Raw genomic sequence first — 15,164 nt, 5'->3', positions numbered from 1 at the left:
CTGGGTGGAGAAGTCCCTGGTCAGAGTGCTGATTTGGACCGGAGGCTTCAGGTGGGAAAGGCAGCCCTCATGGACCTGGAAAATCACCTCATCCCTCCTGAAGTCACAAGTCACATCTTCCTTACCATAGGGGCAGGAAGTGTACACCAGGAAGTTCCCCCCATGCCGGGTAAAGATCCTGTCTGGTGTTGTATTGTCATCACTGTCACTGTCAAAACAGTCCTTGGGGATTGGTCCTAACAGTTCATTTACTAAGTCGATGGAAAAATGTCGGTCATCAACCGCCATTCCAATAATGGTGCCTGCGGCTAGAGTAATACTCTTTAAGTCGCTGTTATCCACCTCTATTGGAATGGTGTCATGTTCTATGTTGACTAATGGTGTTGGGTTTACCCCCAACCCTTGCTGTTGGAGAGAAGCATTTAGATGTATGTAAGCATCAGGGTTTTTCAACTCTTGTCCCCTTTTAACTTTCACTTCCAGGGAGAATTGTCGGGTCCTTTCTGGGATGGTGACTTCCTCTTTAACCTGAATTTCAACTGCATAAGGTAGCAATTGAGCTGACCTAAATGCTTTTTCTGGATCATCAAAGCCCATGGGATTATCCGCTAATCGGGACCAAGCTTTGAAGTTTATTAGGTCCAAACTAATGGCAAAGCGATTGAGAATGTCACTGCCTAAGTAAAAGGCGGCAGTGACGTCTCGCACGACCCAACAATTATGGACTATGCTCTTGTTGCCAATGGAGATTTTGAGCATACACCTGCTTGGCAGGAGATGTTTGGAGTCAGGTGCTTCCAGGTCCATTTCCCATTTGTCTATCAGTTTGAAGGTGGGAATGGCTGGATCTTTTGGGAGTTGGCGGAACATGGCTTCGCTGATGAAGCTCTTACCGTTGTTCACACACACTCGAGCGAGAACAGAGTCCTTCCCATCATTTAACTGAACAGGGATGAACAACTGCTCTCCAATTTGCTGAATATCAGCCAGGCTTTGAGCTGATTTCACATCTTTCTGGACTATAGGAGTGGGGGTTTCTGATTGTGGATTAGTATAGAATTTCAGAGTGTTTCCTTCCAGCGTGGAATACCACTTTAGACTGGAAGGAAGGTTGATTTTCAGAAATAGAGAGGACCCCCCATCACCAGTCTGTTGTCCTACTGCTATTACCGTCACGTCTGGAATTTGGTTGTTCTGGAAGTGAAATTCTACTTGGTCAGATTTTTGTTCAACCATGTGGCATGTGCCGTTTAAACTAACATGGTTGACACTCTGTTTTAATTTTATGGGTCGGCTAGTCTGAGTCCAGAGGACCTTGTTTACGCAATCTATTAGGGGTGACAACCTTCTCAGGAGGTCATTCCCTAGTAAACAAGGGGTGCCCTCTGGGGTCACAACTATGACCGGGTGTTTCAACTTATGTCGCCCGATCTTAATGTCCAAGTCTGCCGTCCCCTCGACGGGAATTTCCTTCCCGTCAAAGTTCTGCAGTTGTCCAGGAAGAGAGGTGAGAGGAATTTGGTAATTCTCTCCCCTTCCTGCATTCAGTTCGTCAAAGGCCCTTCTGGACAGAAGGGTAGCTTGAGATCCAGTGTCCACCAGTGCTGAGATTGTACCCTGCCCCTGTACTTGTACCGGGGCATAATATCTTCCCTCCTTCTCCTCAAGGGGGCACAGATAATGTACATTTTTGGACAACTGGTGGGCTAACTTCCTGGTTTTGGACATCGCTAGCGAAGAGATTTGGGCAGAATTCTGTGGAGAGTCTTGGGAATCTGAAAGAAAAAGTTGGCAACTGGAGATCAGAGCCATTGTGGGTTCCCCTGGTTCCGGTTCTGGGCCGCCCCCCCCTTTTTGGAGGCAGTCCCCAGGATGGGTTTGAACCAGGGGATTTTCTTGCTGTTGGTTCTGGGATGAGATGGTGGGCGGCGGTAGCTCAGTCTCCACATCTCCCCAGTCTGGATTTGCATCCCTAGGGACCCATTTTTCTTTGGGAGGAGTTCCCCCCTCTCTGAAGGAGAAGATCCTTTTCCCAGGATCCCCTGAGGATCCCTCTCCCTCAAATTGGAAGATCTGTACCTCCTCCTCAAACTGAGTCTGTTTGGGTCTTTTGTTTCTCCTACCCCCCCTCTGCTCCTTAGGAGGCAGACTTTCAGGGGCAAGAGATTTTGTTTCCGGTTCCTGGGTTTCTAGGGGCTGTTTACAAGTGAGGAAGGAAGCTTCCTCCAAGGCTTTACACCCCCCTTCCCCTTGTGCCTCCTCCCTGGGAACCGGTGAGTTATCGGGGTGCTGCCCCCGTCATTGTTCTGGAGCACCAGGTCCAGAGTTGGGTGCGTTCTGCGCCGGCATGCTGATCTGAGGGTTCTGCTGAGCCCTCAGTATGTGACCCATATCCCGCGCCATGTTTTGAACCTGGCGCTCTAACTGGGAAACCCGCTCAGGCTGATACGGTGCCCTGTTTTCTCCCCTGGGCTGATCCCGGGAAGGGTAGCTGTCCCTCCTCTGGTAATACCCCGGGTTGGGAAGATTTGGGTACCCCTCCACCCTTGGCCTCCCCTCTCCCGGATTCAGTGGTCTGGGCTCAGGGAATTGGGGAAAGAAGGATGGATGATTTTGGGGTTGGAAGTCGGGAGGATATCTGGGGAAAAAGTTCTGCCCAGGGTTTGGTAAATTTCTGCCCTCCTGTGGGAAGTTTGGAGGGAAGTTCCCTGGGTTAGGTGCTTGTCTGGATCCCCCCCCTTGGGCTGGAGGAGTCCACACATAACCCAGGATGGGTCTGTTACCTTTGTAGCGAGGACTTACATAGTCAGGAGAGCGAGGGACCCCATTTGTGGGGCTGCCTCCCTGGCTCCCTGTCTGCGACTGGCCCGAGGACCTTCTGGGCCTAGCATTATTAGGTGCAGGTAGGTTTTTAGGCCCCCCCATCTCCAAATCCAAAACGGGGGTGACCTTTACCTCTGCCACCTTGGCAGCAGCAGGGGTGCTGTTGGCTTTGGGGTTTTTCTGGGCATTGCTTTTATTTTCTATGGGCTTCTGCACCTCATAGATGCGGGTAGCCTGTTCAATGACCCAGTCTAAAGATCTTTTCTCGTGAAAATCCCTCACGAGCTGGGTCATGATATATTTGGGCAAGGCATGGAAAAACGTGTTTATAAATTCACGGCTATCCGTGCGCACCCTTCTTGTGGTCTGTGCAAAAGCCCGCTTTAACTCCTGCACAAATTCTTGTGGGGCCTGATCCTCCCCACATTGCAAATTGTAGGCTGCCTTGCGAGCCTCTTGAGGATTTCTGTGAACAGAAAAATGTTTCAGGATGGCCGCCTTATAGGTGGACCATCTTAAATGATTTTGGTCCTCCAGCCCCGCAAAGAAACTGGAGTATTCCGGGGAGAAGGTCCACTTTACATATTGAATGCAGCTTTGGCTGTCCTTCAAATGGAAAGTCTCCATCATTTGTTCAAACAACTCTAAGTGCTCCCAAACAGAATACTTAGCGTTCTTATGGTAAGGCGTGATGACGCTCCTGATCGCCTTAATCTGCTTTAAGGGGTCCTTGAGCAAGGCCCTTTTTGCCTTATTGGCCTTTTTGGTTCGGGTAACCCTTGTCCATTCTTCGTCGGACTCAGAGGCACTGCTCCCAGAGGTTCCCGTCTGTTCTTCCAGGTTTTCCCGGATTCTGCGAGCCTGGGAATGGCTGGCAGAATGTGGGGACCTGGTCTCCTGTGTCCTGCGCAGTTCAGAGGAGTCTTCAGATTCCTCCTTGCTGTCAGGATTTGATGGGTACCCCCTCCACTGACCTAACTGGGCAGAGGTTTTCAGGATGCCCTTAATGGGCCTACTCTCCTGGGGTTCCCCACTGAACTGTATTGTACTTGGGTGCCCATACCCGGATGCCCACCCCTCCATTCCTGGATGGTACTGGCCTATGAGCCCCATGCTTCTGGCTGGATAGTAATCTGCCATCCCTGTGGCCCTGTGCTCATGTGCGCCCGGGGACATGGGGGTGGCAGAGTCCAGGGACTGAGAGGTATGAGGGCCTCTGGTACTAGGGCTCCTGAGGTTATGCTCCGGAGTTTCCATTTCCCAGCGAACCTCATCTCTATCCGCCCCTGCTCCCTGTTGCAATGCAAGAGCCTGCATTTGTGCCTTCAGTTCCTCAGTTAAGGCCTTACTCGACTCTATCAGTCTCTCCTGCATCGCTACCTGCTGTTGGAGCCTATCATTGTGTTGACAGAGGGCCTCATTTTCCCTCTGTGCTTCCTGGTTGGTCCTGGAGAACTGGGCCAGTCTTTGCTGCAGGAGGGTTACCTCCTGAGCTGTGTCCCTATTGGCCTGCTCCTTTCTTGCTAGAGCATCCTCCACCCTCCTGGTGTGCTCTAGCAAGTTCTGGTTTTCTTTTTGGAGGTCACCCAGTCCCTGGTGGGCCAGGTGATTTTCTTCCATTTTCCTTTTTAAATGGCAGACTTCCTGGCCTAAGGCGTCTCTTTCCTGACTAAGAGCCTGCATTTGTGCCGCCAGGTCGTCCCTTTGCCTTTGGAAGGCACCAGCTTTCTGGCGCTCCTGATCAAACTCTGCCTGGGTATCCAGGTCTTTCAGGATCAGTTTATTGCTCTCCTCTTTCTCTCTGTCTAGTTGGATTTGCAGGGTGGCTACCTGCTCTGTGCATGCCCTGTTGAAATTGATCTGTTGCTCCAGCTTTTTCTGGCTCTGCAGTAAGGAGTCCAAACTGTCTTGGTGCTCCTTCTGCAGGGCCAGAAATCTAGTATCCTGTTCTGACTTTTCCTTTTGCAGCACATCCATATCCTCCTTTATTTTAGTAATGTACAGTCTGCTGTCATTTTCTGACTCCTGGCTCCTCTGCAGCCTCTGCTCAGAAGAGTCCAGATCAGATTGGACCTTCTGTAATGCCATCTGTTGCCTATTTGCCAGATTTTGGCTTTCAGCACATCTATCCTGCATGTCTCCCATATATAGGTACAGGTATGCTGCTATCCTGGCGATCTTATTGTGTTCCTCTTTGGCTTTAGGAGCCATATATAGTTCACTCAGGGCCACATGTAAGGGACCCAGATCTCTATATATATCTGACCCTGTTTCAGTGACCTGTTGTGTGATGGCCTGCAACCACACATCCTGGCCCTGTTCGGTCCATTCACCTCTCACAAATAGCTTATGCAAGAGGTGCTCTCTGGCTATTTTCATGTCTACTAAGGTCGTCATTCTAGAGATTGGTCTCTGTCCTGACTTACAGAAGTTAGTATTTTATTTTTGCAGAACAGAACTTTTCTTGGAGTGTCCCTTTTGAGGAATGCTTCACAGCGTAATGCAGCGTGGTGATCCGACCGGGTGTATGTATCCCGTCAGTTAGCACACTGTATTAAGCTGCACAACTGGTAAATCTAACCCAACGTCTCGGCTCGAGCCCCCACTTTGTAAGAGGATTCAATTCAGCACTACAGCCAAGTTAACGCCTAGTCTAGAATACTGAATGAAAACCCTTATTGATATATCTTTAGGTCCAGTTCATGCGTTCTGGATGACTACCCTTGTATAACACCCCTCTCTTGGAATCCCCCTGACCCCACTGAGCCAAGAAGTAATTCTGTTTTGCAAGTTTAAAAGGTTTATTTGATAAATTAAAATATATATCACACTTTTTAATAAATTAATAATTGAATATCACACTTAATCTGATATGATAAAGATCAACAACGGAGAATCTGGCACTAGCACACTTCTTATAATCACGAATGAGTTGACATGAAATGGATAAGGTAGCACACTGGTAAATAGGAACAAAAGAAGAAGGTGGTACAAAATGCTTTATAGAGTTCAAATGGATGCAAGGTTGAATGAATGAAATGCAGTATAGAAATACTCAATATGATTTCAACAAAACAATATAATCACTTTTCTCTGGCAATTCCCTCCCCCCCTCTTTATGCAATGCAAGGAAATGGGAGGAGAGCACACAGTTCTCAGAAATGCAATCAATGTAATCAGTTCAATCCAGCAAGCTTAAACAGAAGTTTGAAAACACAGGCAAATGCTTTGATAGGTGCTAGCAATGAATGAGAAATATGCTGGAAACGCTCTTAATTCCCTTTTCAGAGGTTCAGGGTGAGTGGTATCTAGTTAATGTTAGTCCAGGCTCACACTAGCAATGATGCAGGGATAGTTAGCAGGTTAAACGAATTTCTGGCAAATGGAAGGCAAGCAGCAGCAGTTTTTTTACATGTGAAGAAATTGCAAATCGCGGCAAAATTCGCGGATGCGCCGAGCGCTATTACAAAGGAACCGCAAGGACTATCTCTACCGTTTTGGGATCTCAGCTTCCAAATGAAAGTTATTGCAAGTCTCTAGCCCAAACGGTTGCGGAGATATGAGTAATTTAGTAAAGGTCGTTTTTGGTTTTGTAAATTTTAAACGCACACTTTTTCAAAATGACAAATTTTACTAGAAATGACAGGTGACAGATAGGAGGCAGTTCTACTTAGGTTAAATAGATTGAATTAGATGAATTTAAACTAAGAGATGTGTTCTGAGTTTTGCTAAGTACTCACAAGAGATTTTGAACAGGAAAGCGACTTGGTCACGATCTTCAGTCTGGTCAGGTCTTTCCGGATTCTGCTCACAGCGCCTGGTCTGGTCTCGGCTAGGCACAGCACTGCTTTCTCTCTGGTCTGGTCTCTGCTAGGCACAGCACTGCTTTCTCTCTGGTCTGGTCTCTGCTAGGCACAGCACTGCTTTCTCTCTGGTCTGGTCTCTGCTCTGGATAGATTGAAGTCTCTAGTTTGGCTTTCTGGAGTTTGATGGAGGTAAGTATGGATTTTTCCGGCAGGGCTTCCAGCGGCAGATGAAATTGAATGTCTCTATGTGTCCTGACTCTCTGCTTTTATCTGTTTCTTGAGAATGGGTGTGTGTGTTGCATCACTAGACTTGCCCCTCTCATTCGTCATTGGTCAGGCTTCCATTCCTCCGCTTGATTGGCAAACTGAACTGTGAGTCAGATTGATGTCATTTTATGATCTCTTGAAACACCCTCCCTTATCATCTGTGCACCCAAATATATATATGATCAAAATCCATACTTCAGAGTTACACAGTTGTTTGAAATTACATATACATGGTGTGGCTGAATTTAGCCATGTCTATGTCCAAATCTGCTCATTCTAGGAGCTTGCATTCAGGGAGGGTACATAATTGACTTTTTAACTGCTTTTTCAATTTCTGACATGGACCCAACTTTACATACATGTGTGCAGGGAGTAGGGACATTAACTGATGAAGTTTCAGATTTTTAACATGCACACATTTATAGTAATATCCACTTTTCCGCCACAACCCCCCTGAACATACCACCGGTTCCTACCACGTCTTAAACTGTGGGCAGAAAAATCACAAGAATTATGGTATCATTTATAAAATTTTCACATGTCCGCACTATGAGTTATTCACCTTTTTATAAAACCATATTCTTGCTGCAGGGGTGTGTCTTTTCAGGTCACATGGTACAGAAACCAGTCTTTCCAGTTTCTGCCAAGCCAGCTTGCTTCTCACAGGCAGTGCCCCTCCCAGCTTCTCCAGGAGGAAGCCACTTTTTACGACGTCTGTAATAAAAACCTTTGCCTGAGTGGAGAGGGCTTTGTTCACTCTCTGGCAGAGCACAGGAAATTCAATTATCAGATAGATGGCATATCCTTAGTGCGGGCAGCAAAAGGAACATTGGCCTGGGAACATAGTTGTGACTCAAGTTTCACTCCTGATGGGATCCGTTGCTAGGCAAAATCAAGTTCCTTAAGCCAGACCTTCAGCTAACTTTTTGTTGCTTTTAAAATAACTTGTAATTTTACACATGCAGCTAGAATGCTGATTCTAAGTGCAAAACTATGACATTTCAACAGTTACAAAGGCATGTGACACCAAACATAGGTCACTCATTTAATTTAACATTTTCGATTTTGGTGGTTTTAAATCCAGTTGCAGTTAGGCTTAAGCTGCTGACTCCATAGCATTTTTGTTATAAGCATTGTTTTTGGGCTCTTCATTTCCCAGATTTTGTAGGCACACAAAACTCCATTCTGCCAAATGTCTGCTGGTGTTCAGTGAATATTTTGCACATGTTGCAAGGTTTGAAATAGGCATTTTGCTTGCCTTCAGAAAAACACACAGTGGGTTTTAAAACGCCGGCTTTTGGATAGTGGTGAGTACTGGTACTGCACCCATTTTTGGGATTTTCTTGGATTAATGCATTCTAAACAGGAATGGTTCTTACATGGTAGTAAATCCTTGCTTAACATTGTTTTGATGGGGCTCCTTACAGTAAGATGGTTATGTGGAACCCCACAAAAAGGGTTGAATCTTTAAAGTGGTCCAATGAGTCACGATTTCAGCAACTTTTTGACATCAGTAAAAGTGGATTTTGTTAACAAAGACCTTTCTTTACCCTGGTGGGTGGCAAGTTAGGTAACCATTTTGGTGTGCGCACAACTGCGCAGCTTTCCTGGATTTCGGCGCACTTGTGGGTTTTCCGCCATCTTGAATTTCCTAAGCCCACAGCACCAAATGTTGTAGCAGGGTAGCTTAAACGTGGGTCAGGACACCCTACAACCGGAAAGTACGGTGACCGGAAATATACGGAAACGGAAGTAAAAACATGGGCCCGGAACGGGAAACATCCCGGCGTACACCTATAAAACCACTAAAACCACACAACCACTAAAATCACTACCCTGAAACACACCCCAACCCGTCACCCACCCTAGCGAAACCAAGACAAATGGGAAAAGTAGCGAAGAAAGCGTGCGACCGCAAGCGGCAGGTCCACTTCTCCCGTGAGGAACTCACCGTGCTAACAGAGACCCTCCAGGAGAATGCTGCCGTCGTCTTCTCCACGCAAATGACCAGAACGGCACTTGCAAACAAGAAGACCATATGGGCTCTGGTGGCACAGCGGGTAAGTGCGGTGGGGACCGCACCCCGCACCCCACAGCAATGCCGCAAGCGATGGGACGACCTGCGGATACGCGTCCGCAGCATACTCTCTGCCAACCGCAACATTGCCACAGCCACCGGGGGAGGTCCTGAATCACCCATCAAGTTGACCCCCTGGGAAGAAATCTGTGCCTCCACCATCGGAATGGAGAGCATAGAGGGAGTCGGAGGGATGGAGAAAGGAGTGCAGACATCCGAAGATTCAGGTAGGTGGGCCAGATAAAACAATGCCAAATCCACACAGTCCATCCATGTGAAGTAGCATGCGTCCACATAGTGCTACAGAAACACATGTCCAGGAGAACGTCCACACACATCGGCCTGATAGCGCACGTTAAAACCCACAATAAATACATGAATAATTAAAAACCCCTAATACACGCACTACACGTGCAGCAGGCACACCCTAACTGCAGGCTGCCAAACAACTGCACCCTCACTCCACACACAAATTAAAGCACCTCCAAGGCCCCGACCCAAATCACCCTCAGGTACCACCCCAAAGCATGTGATACAATGCCATTCCAATTCCCACAGACCCATCAATAACCCTCGCCCTCCTTTACTCCACCACAGGGTCCGATCCAAACGACGAGCTACAGGACACCCCTACCAGCACACCTGCAAAGAGGGCCAAGACCAACGGCCAGAGACCCTCCACCTCAGCTGCACGCATCAAGACACGGCAGCAGCACAAATCAGGTGGCAGCACAGAGGAGGGAACATCAACAGGCACCCCAGCAGCCAGCATGCCCACAACACCACCACCACAGGTCCCCCCAATGGATGCCACAGAAGGCACTGCCTCTGGTGGCAGCAGCACCATAGGTGACACCCCATTGATGGCAGCATGCTCGGACACAGAAAACGGGGATGTCGAAGTCAGATCCATCCATGACCTGTCCCAATCCCCCTGTCTGTCCCATCCCGTACAACATGAGGATACCACGCAGGGGCACCCACAAGACGACGACTGGCCATCCCCCACAAGCCCTGTGGCAAGGCAACATGAGGACAACAGCCCCTCTGTGACACCCCCGCAAATGGCCATGGCCCAGCAGAGGCAACAGTCCCTCGACCAGTTAATCGTACAACAGCAGCAACTGGCCACACTCCTCAAGGACCATGCCGATGAATGTGGGGGCACTAAGGCAGACATAGAAACATCAACTGAGACACTTAGGGCAGAAATGGAGAGAGGTACAGAGACGCTAAGGGCACAAATGGAGAGTAGCACCGAGAGCCTGAGAGTCCAAATGGAGAGTAGCACCGAGAGCCTGAGAGTCCAAATGGAGAGTAGCACCGAGAGCCTGAGAGTCCAAATGGAGAGAAGCACCGAGAGCCTGAGGGGGGAACTGCATGCGACGTCCAAAGACGTATGTGCCGAACTTGCCGCAGTGCGCCGTGTGCTCACTGAGCTCTCGCAAACCCTTAGGGACATGCATGGACGTGAGCAGGCAGACACATCATCCGTTGCAAGTTCCGTCCAGGGCAGCCCCCAACGTAGATCTGGAAGGAACCTGCGCTCCACAGGCAGGGGTGCCCCTGATACCCACAGAGGGGGCTTGCAATAGCGACAGCCCACTGACAATGAGCATCTTTGGACACTGGTGTTCGGGGGGGAGGTAGGAGGGTGGAGGGGGTGTGTTGGGCTCACTTGGGTGGCGGGTCGATAGGGTGTTCAACATGACATCACATATGCCATAAAAAGTGCACGATCAACCAATGAGATGTGTGGACATTGATCTTTGTGTACTAGGCCATCATAGGCGTACAGTCCATATTGTGCATGTCCCAGACACACGCAGTGCCACGAGTCCCGTGTCCATGTATCAGCCACCAGGCGTGAGTACTAGAAGCATGCATCAATGAGATGCTGACGAATGTCACGGGCCTCCGGTGCCTCGCAGACTCCATGAGCTGCTGCCACATCCCCACCCTCATCATGACCATCATCAGGTGCTTGCAGTTCTGCGTCAGGGGGCATGGGCACATTTCTACGTACGCACATGTTGTGGAGCATGACACATGCCATGACCATCTTTGCAACCTTCTCATGGCGGTACAGGAGTGCCCCGCCAGACCTGCTGAGGCAGCGGAAACGAGTCTTCAGTAGGCCGAATGCCTGTTCAATGACTACACGGGTACGTGAGTGGGCATGGTTGTAGTCCTCCTCATGCTGGTCCCGTGGGTTCCGGACTGGTGTGAGGAGCCATCTCTTCAGTGGATATCCAGCATCACCTGTATGTGGACGAGAAACGTATGATGTGGAATGCCATTGCTACGTACGCACACCCCCCCCCCTTCCTGCCAGGTCATTGCCAAATCACATACCCCACATAATCATGCATGTAATGAGACTCACCGAGTAGCCAGGATCTGTTCCCTGCGTGTCGCTCCATGTAGCGTGGTATTGTAGAGTTCCTCAAGACCATAGAATCATGGGTTGATCCAGGGAATCGGGCACAACAATGTGTAATGATCCTGTTGGAGTCACACACCATTTGTACATTCAGGGAATGAAATTGTTTTCGGTTGCGGTACTGGGCCTCCATGGCATGTGGGACGACCAATTCCACATGGGTGCAGTCGATGGCACCAATGCAACCCGGTATGCCGGCAAGTGCATGGAATCCCACTTTTGTGTTGGTAATTTCCTGCTCCGAGCGTGGTAGAGAGATGTAGTCGTCTGCGTGCTGCAGGAGGGCATCGAGCACTTGAAATAGTGTCCGTGAGAACAGTGGCTGAGAAATGCCATGCAACTGTCCGACTGTGTGCTGGTAGGTGCCTGTGGCCAGGAAGTGGAGTACAGACACCACCTTCAGTAGGGGTGGGATGGCGGTTGGGCTATCTATCATGCTGACAAGGTCAGCCTGTGTCATGTCCACAATGGCGGCTATGGTGTCCCGGTCCAGACGGTAGAGGGTGTGGATCTGCTCATCAGTGAGGTCGAACGGATGTGCTCGGAGGCGTGGGATTGCGGGCTGCCTGCGTGGTGGTAGTGGCTGTGCTGGCGGCCCTTGCTGGCCCTGCCTTGGCCTCCTCCTCCTCCTGCGTCTCCTCCGTGCGGCTGGTTGTAGTTGGTGTTCGTCTTCTTCTTGGAGTTGGAGTACTTGCAGTGCTATCAGGTCCCCCAGGGCCAACATCGCGAGTCCTGCCGGTAGCATTTCGGTGTGGTTGTGGGAGGAGACTGGCTGTGCTATTTATGTGTTTTCAGGCTGTATGGCCTCCACCTGTGGTGATTCATTCCACCTGTGCAAACTGCTCTCCCCTTTGGCCGAGCACGTCCCGCGCACAACGCTGCAATTCGGGGAATGGCATCTTGCTATTGCAATCATGTATTTGTACCCGATGGCCGTGTAAGATTGGTTGATATGTTCATTCTGCTGTGGTCCCATTGTTTCACATACTATCTGTGCAGTCGCGAACAGACTTGTGAAGGGTCAGTGGAACGTAGTACTCGAGTAACGGTGGGCCCTCATGCATCACTGTACCGAGTTGCAACGACGGGCGGGGCGTCCCATTTGTGGGTGAAGGCAGTTGCCATTTTCACACACAGCCGCACTCGATGGAATAATTAGTGATTTCAAACGGCCACAGATGCCTTTTCGACGTGATGTTGCAAATGAGGAATTCGAAGGGCGGCGCTTTCGGTTTCCAGCTAGCGGCGAGGAGATGCCCACAGGTCTGACTGCAAATATAACGTTCTATTGTTCAATGTCCTTGAGACAGGGCCCATGGCGAGGAAGCAATGATTGATATGAATAGTTTGGGATGCGCATTAGCTACGTGGGCGATGAGGCCGGCCGTTCCCAAATACATGTTACTTCACAACACTGGAATTACGGGCTGGGGCACTGTGGATTTTGCAGGCTGCATAACGCACAGACTCAATGGATGTTTCTAATGTTATGTGAGTAATTATTCAGGCGTTTTGATCCCGGGATGAGGGAATGATGAATGGATGCATGGCCAGGTGATTTGATACAGAGTTTGCCATGTACAGGGCTTCTTGGGATCTATCCGCCTCCCCTACGCTATGTGATGCAGGGCTGCCATAGTGGGACCATCGTCTATCTGGCCTTGTTGAGCCCTCCCTGTCTCGACGCGCCCTCAGACACTTGTGTCCATGCACGTTAACATTCCCATCTGATGGATTCTGTTTTGACAGACGCATGCACAGGTACACTCGTTTGTGATGGTGTTTGCACCTCGATATAGATGGTTATGAGTCGCAAGTGGTTTTGGGGTGGTGATGATCCTTTGGAGTGGGCTAGCATGCATATGGCTGTGGATTTCGTGTGATCATTGAAGTGAGTTGTTGGAATGTAGTTCTGATGGCCATTCTGTTCTTTTTCTTTTCTTTTGGTTGACAGGTATCTCCTCCCCTTTTGCCACTGCCATCTGTATGCCACTCCTGCAGATGGGTTTTACTCCCGACACCTGCTGCTTCGTGTTAATCAGTGGAGCAGCATTACGATCTTATGGGACGATCGCCAATGGCCCACATGCCCTTACGCAGTACTGGTGGCTCGGAGCAACATTTCGGCCTTTCAGCTGGACTAGTGCCTCCCCATTGGGACGGCCCTGCGGTTCTGTGCGCTTCCATGTTGCCTTTTCGTACGTGAATGTGGCTCTGTGTACCATGAGGGAACAGGGCGACACACAAGTAGTGGCTGGTCATTTCTTGCGGATGCAGCCCACAATGGTGATTAGTGTTTTGGAGTTCATGGCCTGATGGCTGTATGGGCTTGGTGACTTTGATGTGCATTAAATTTCTATTCTGATTTGGCCCGTGTAGCGTTTTTCTTTGCAAGTGATGTGGCATATGCCTATTTGGGGGGCGATGTATTGTGAGGAGATCTGCATTGGGTTCCAGCTTCGGAGTTTAGTTGCGTGGTACTGTACTGGGCGCGTTTGCCTACTAAGCCCGTGAGGTCAGGGATGGGGGCTGCCAATATGACAGTTTGAATGTTGTCATGCTCAGGGGCGGGGGATTGGGTTTTGTGTGACAGATGCCGGTCAGCCAGGTGGACTGGTGGAATGATGTGATTCTCGGAATATTGCTGGTCACAGGTGCCTGTGTTTGCGTGCGTTTCTTGGTGGGGGACTGTGGTCATGTCCATTGGGATGGCTTCTGTATTCGTGCCATCTGTGCCCTGCAGCTCCCATTGGCCCCTCTTGTGTTTCTTTTGTTCGTTGCCATGCATGGGTGACTTGTACATTTCAATGGTTGCATTGTGACTTCATTGCAACTACGGGGAGTTGTACTTTGTGGGCAGGGAGCGGTGTACAGGCACTCAGTGGGGCCGTTTACGGTTGATTCGCGATGCCGTACTTCTCACCATGGCGGAATGGTACATTACGCCATGCCTGATGGCGTTAGGTACATGTCCGCTAGGGTCGGAATTGGCGTACCCTTGCGCCATGGTGGTGTTTGCGGTTTCGCATGGCGCGCGCGCGCGTGCTTGGTGCAGTTAGCGTTGGCGTTCACTACGGTGTCGCTAATGGCTTCGTACTTTGCGGGGACGGGTCATAGTCGCACCGAGCGCTATTCGATGGCGGTATTGCATTTCCGCCATCGTTTTCCGATTTCCGCAAGGGTCGTAATGAGGCCCACAGTAAAAACTCTAGGTGTCTATCTAGACTCTAACCTATCCATGACAAGGCAAGTGAATGCAATTGCCTTAGCCTACCATGCAAAACCTCTTAATGCGGCCAGGCTCTTTCTCTCTAAAGAGAACTGCACCAACATAGCCAGAGCCATCACTGGCTCCAGGTTGGACTACTGCAATGTTCTCTTCCTACGGTCTTCCTCTAAAAATCTTGAGAAACTGCAAGTAATTTAGAATGGTGCCCTACGTGCAGCACAAGGTATCTCTAAATGAGAACATATCACTGCCGCCAGAAATCAGCCCACTGGCTCCCCATAAATGCATCCACCTCTCTGCACCAGCCTATCTGTCACAAACAATCCACCCCCCACTTCCATAAGGCCTATGAGAACACATTATGCAAACATGCTCTCCATATCCAGGGTAAAAAGAGCCAGAGCGGGGGGCGCCAGCTTCCCTTACCTTGCCTCCCTACACTGGAACGCCCTTCCCACTACCCTGCGGGCTGAACCCTCACTCACTGCCTTCCGCAAAGCTATTAAAACCACCCTGTTT

Source organism: Ambystoma mexicanum, chromosome 6q, assembly GCF_040938575.1.
Source record: "Ambystoma mexicanum isolate Mex_15411 chromosome 6q, UKY_AmexF1_1, whole genome shotgun sequence".
Lineage (NCBI taxonomy): Eukaryota > Metazoa > Chordata > Amphibia > Caudata > Ambystomatidae > Ambystoma > Ambystoma mexicanum.
The sequence above is the reverse complement of the archived record's forward strand: the minus strand, read 5'-3'. Positions refer to the sequence as shown.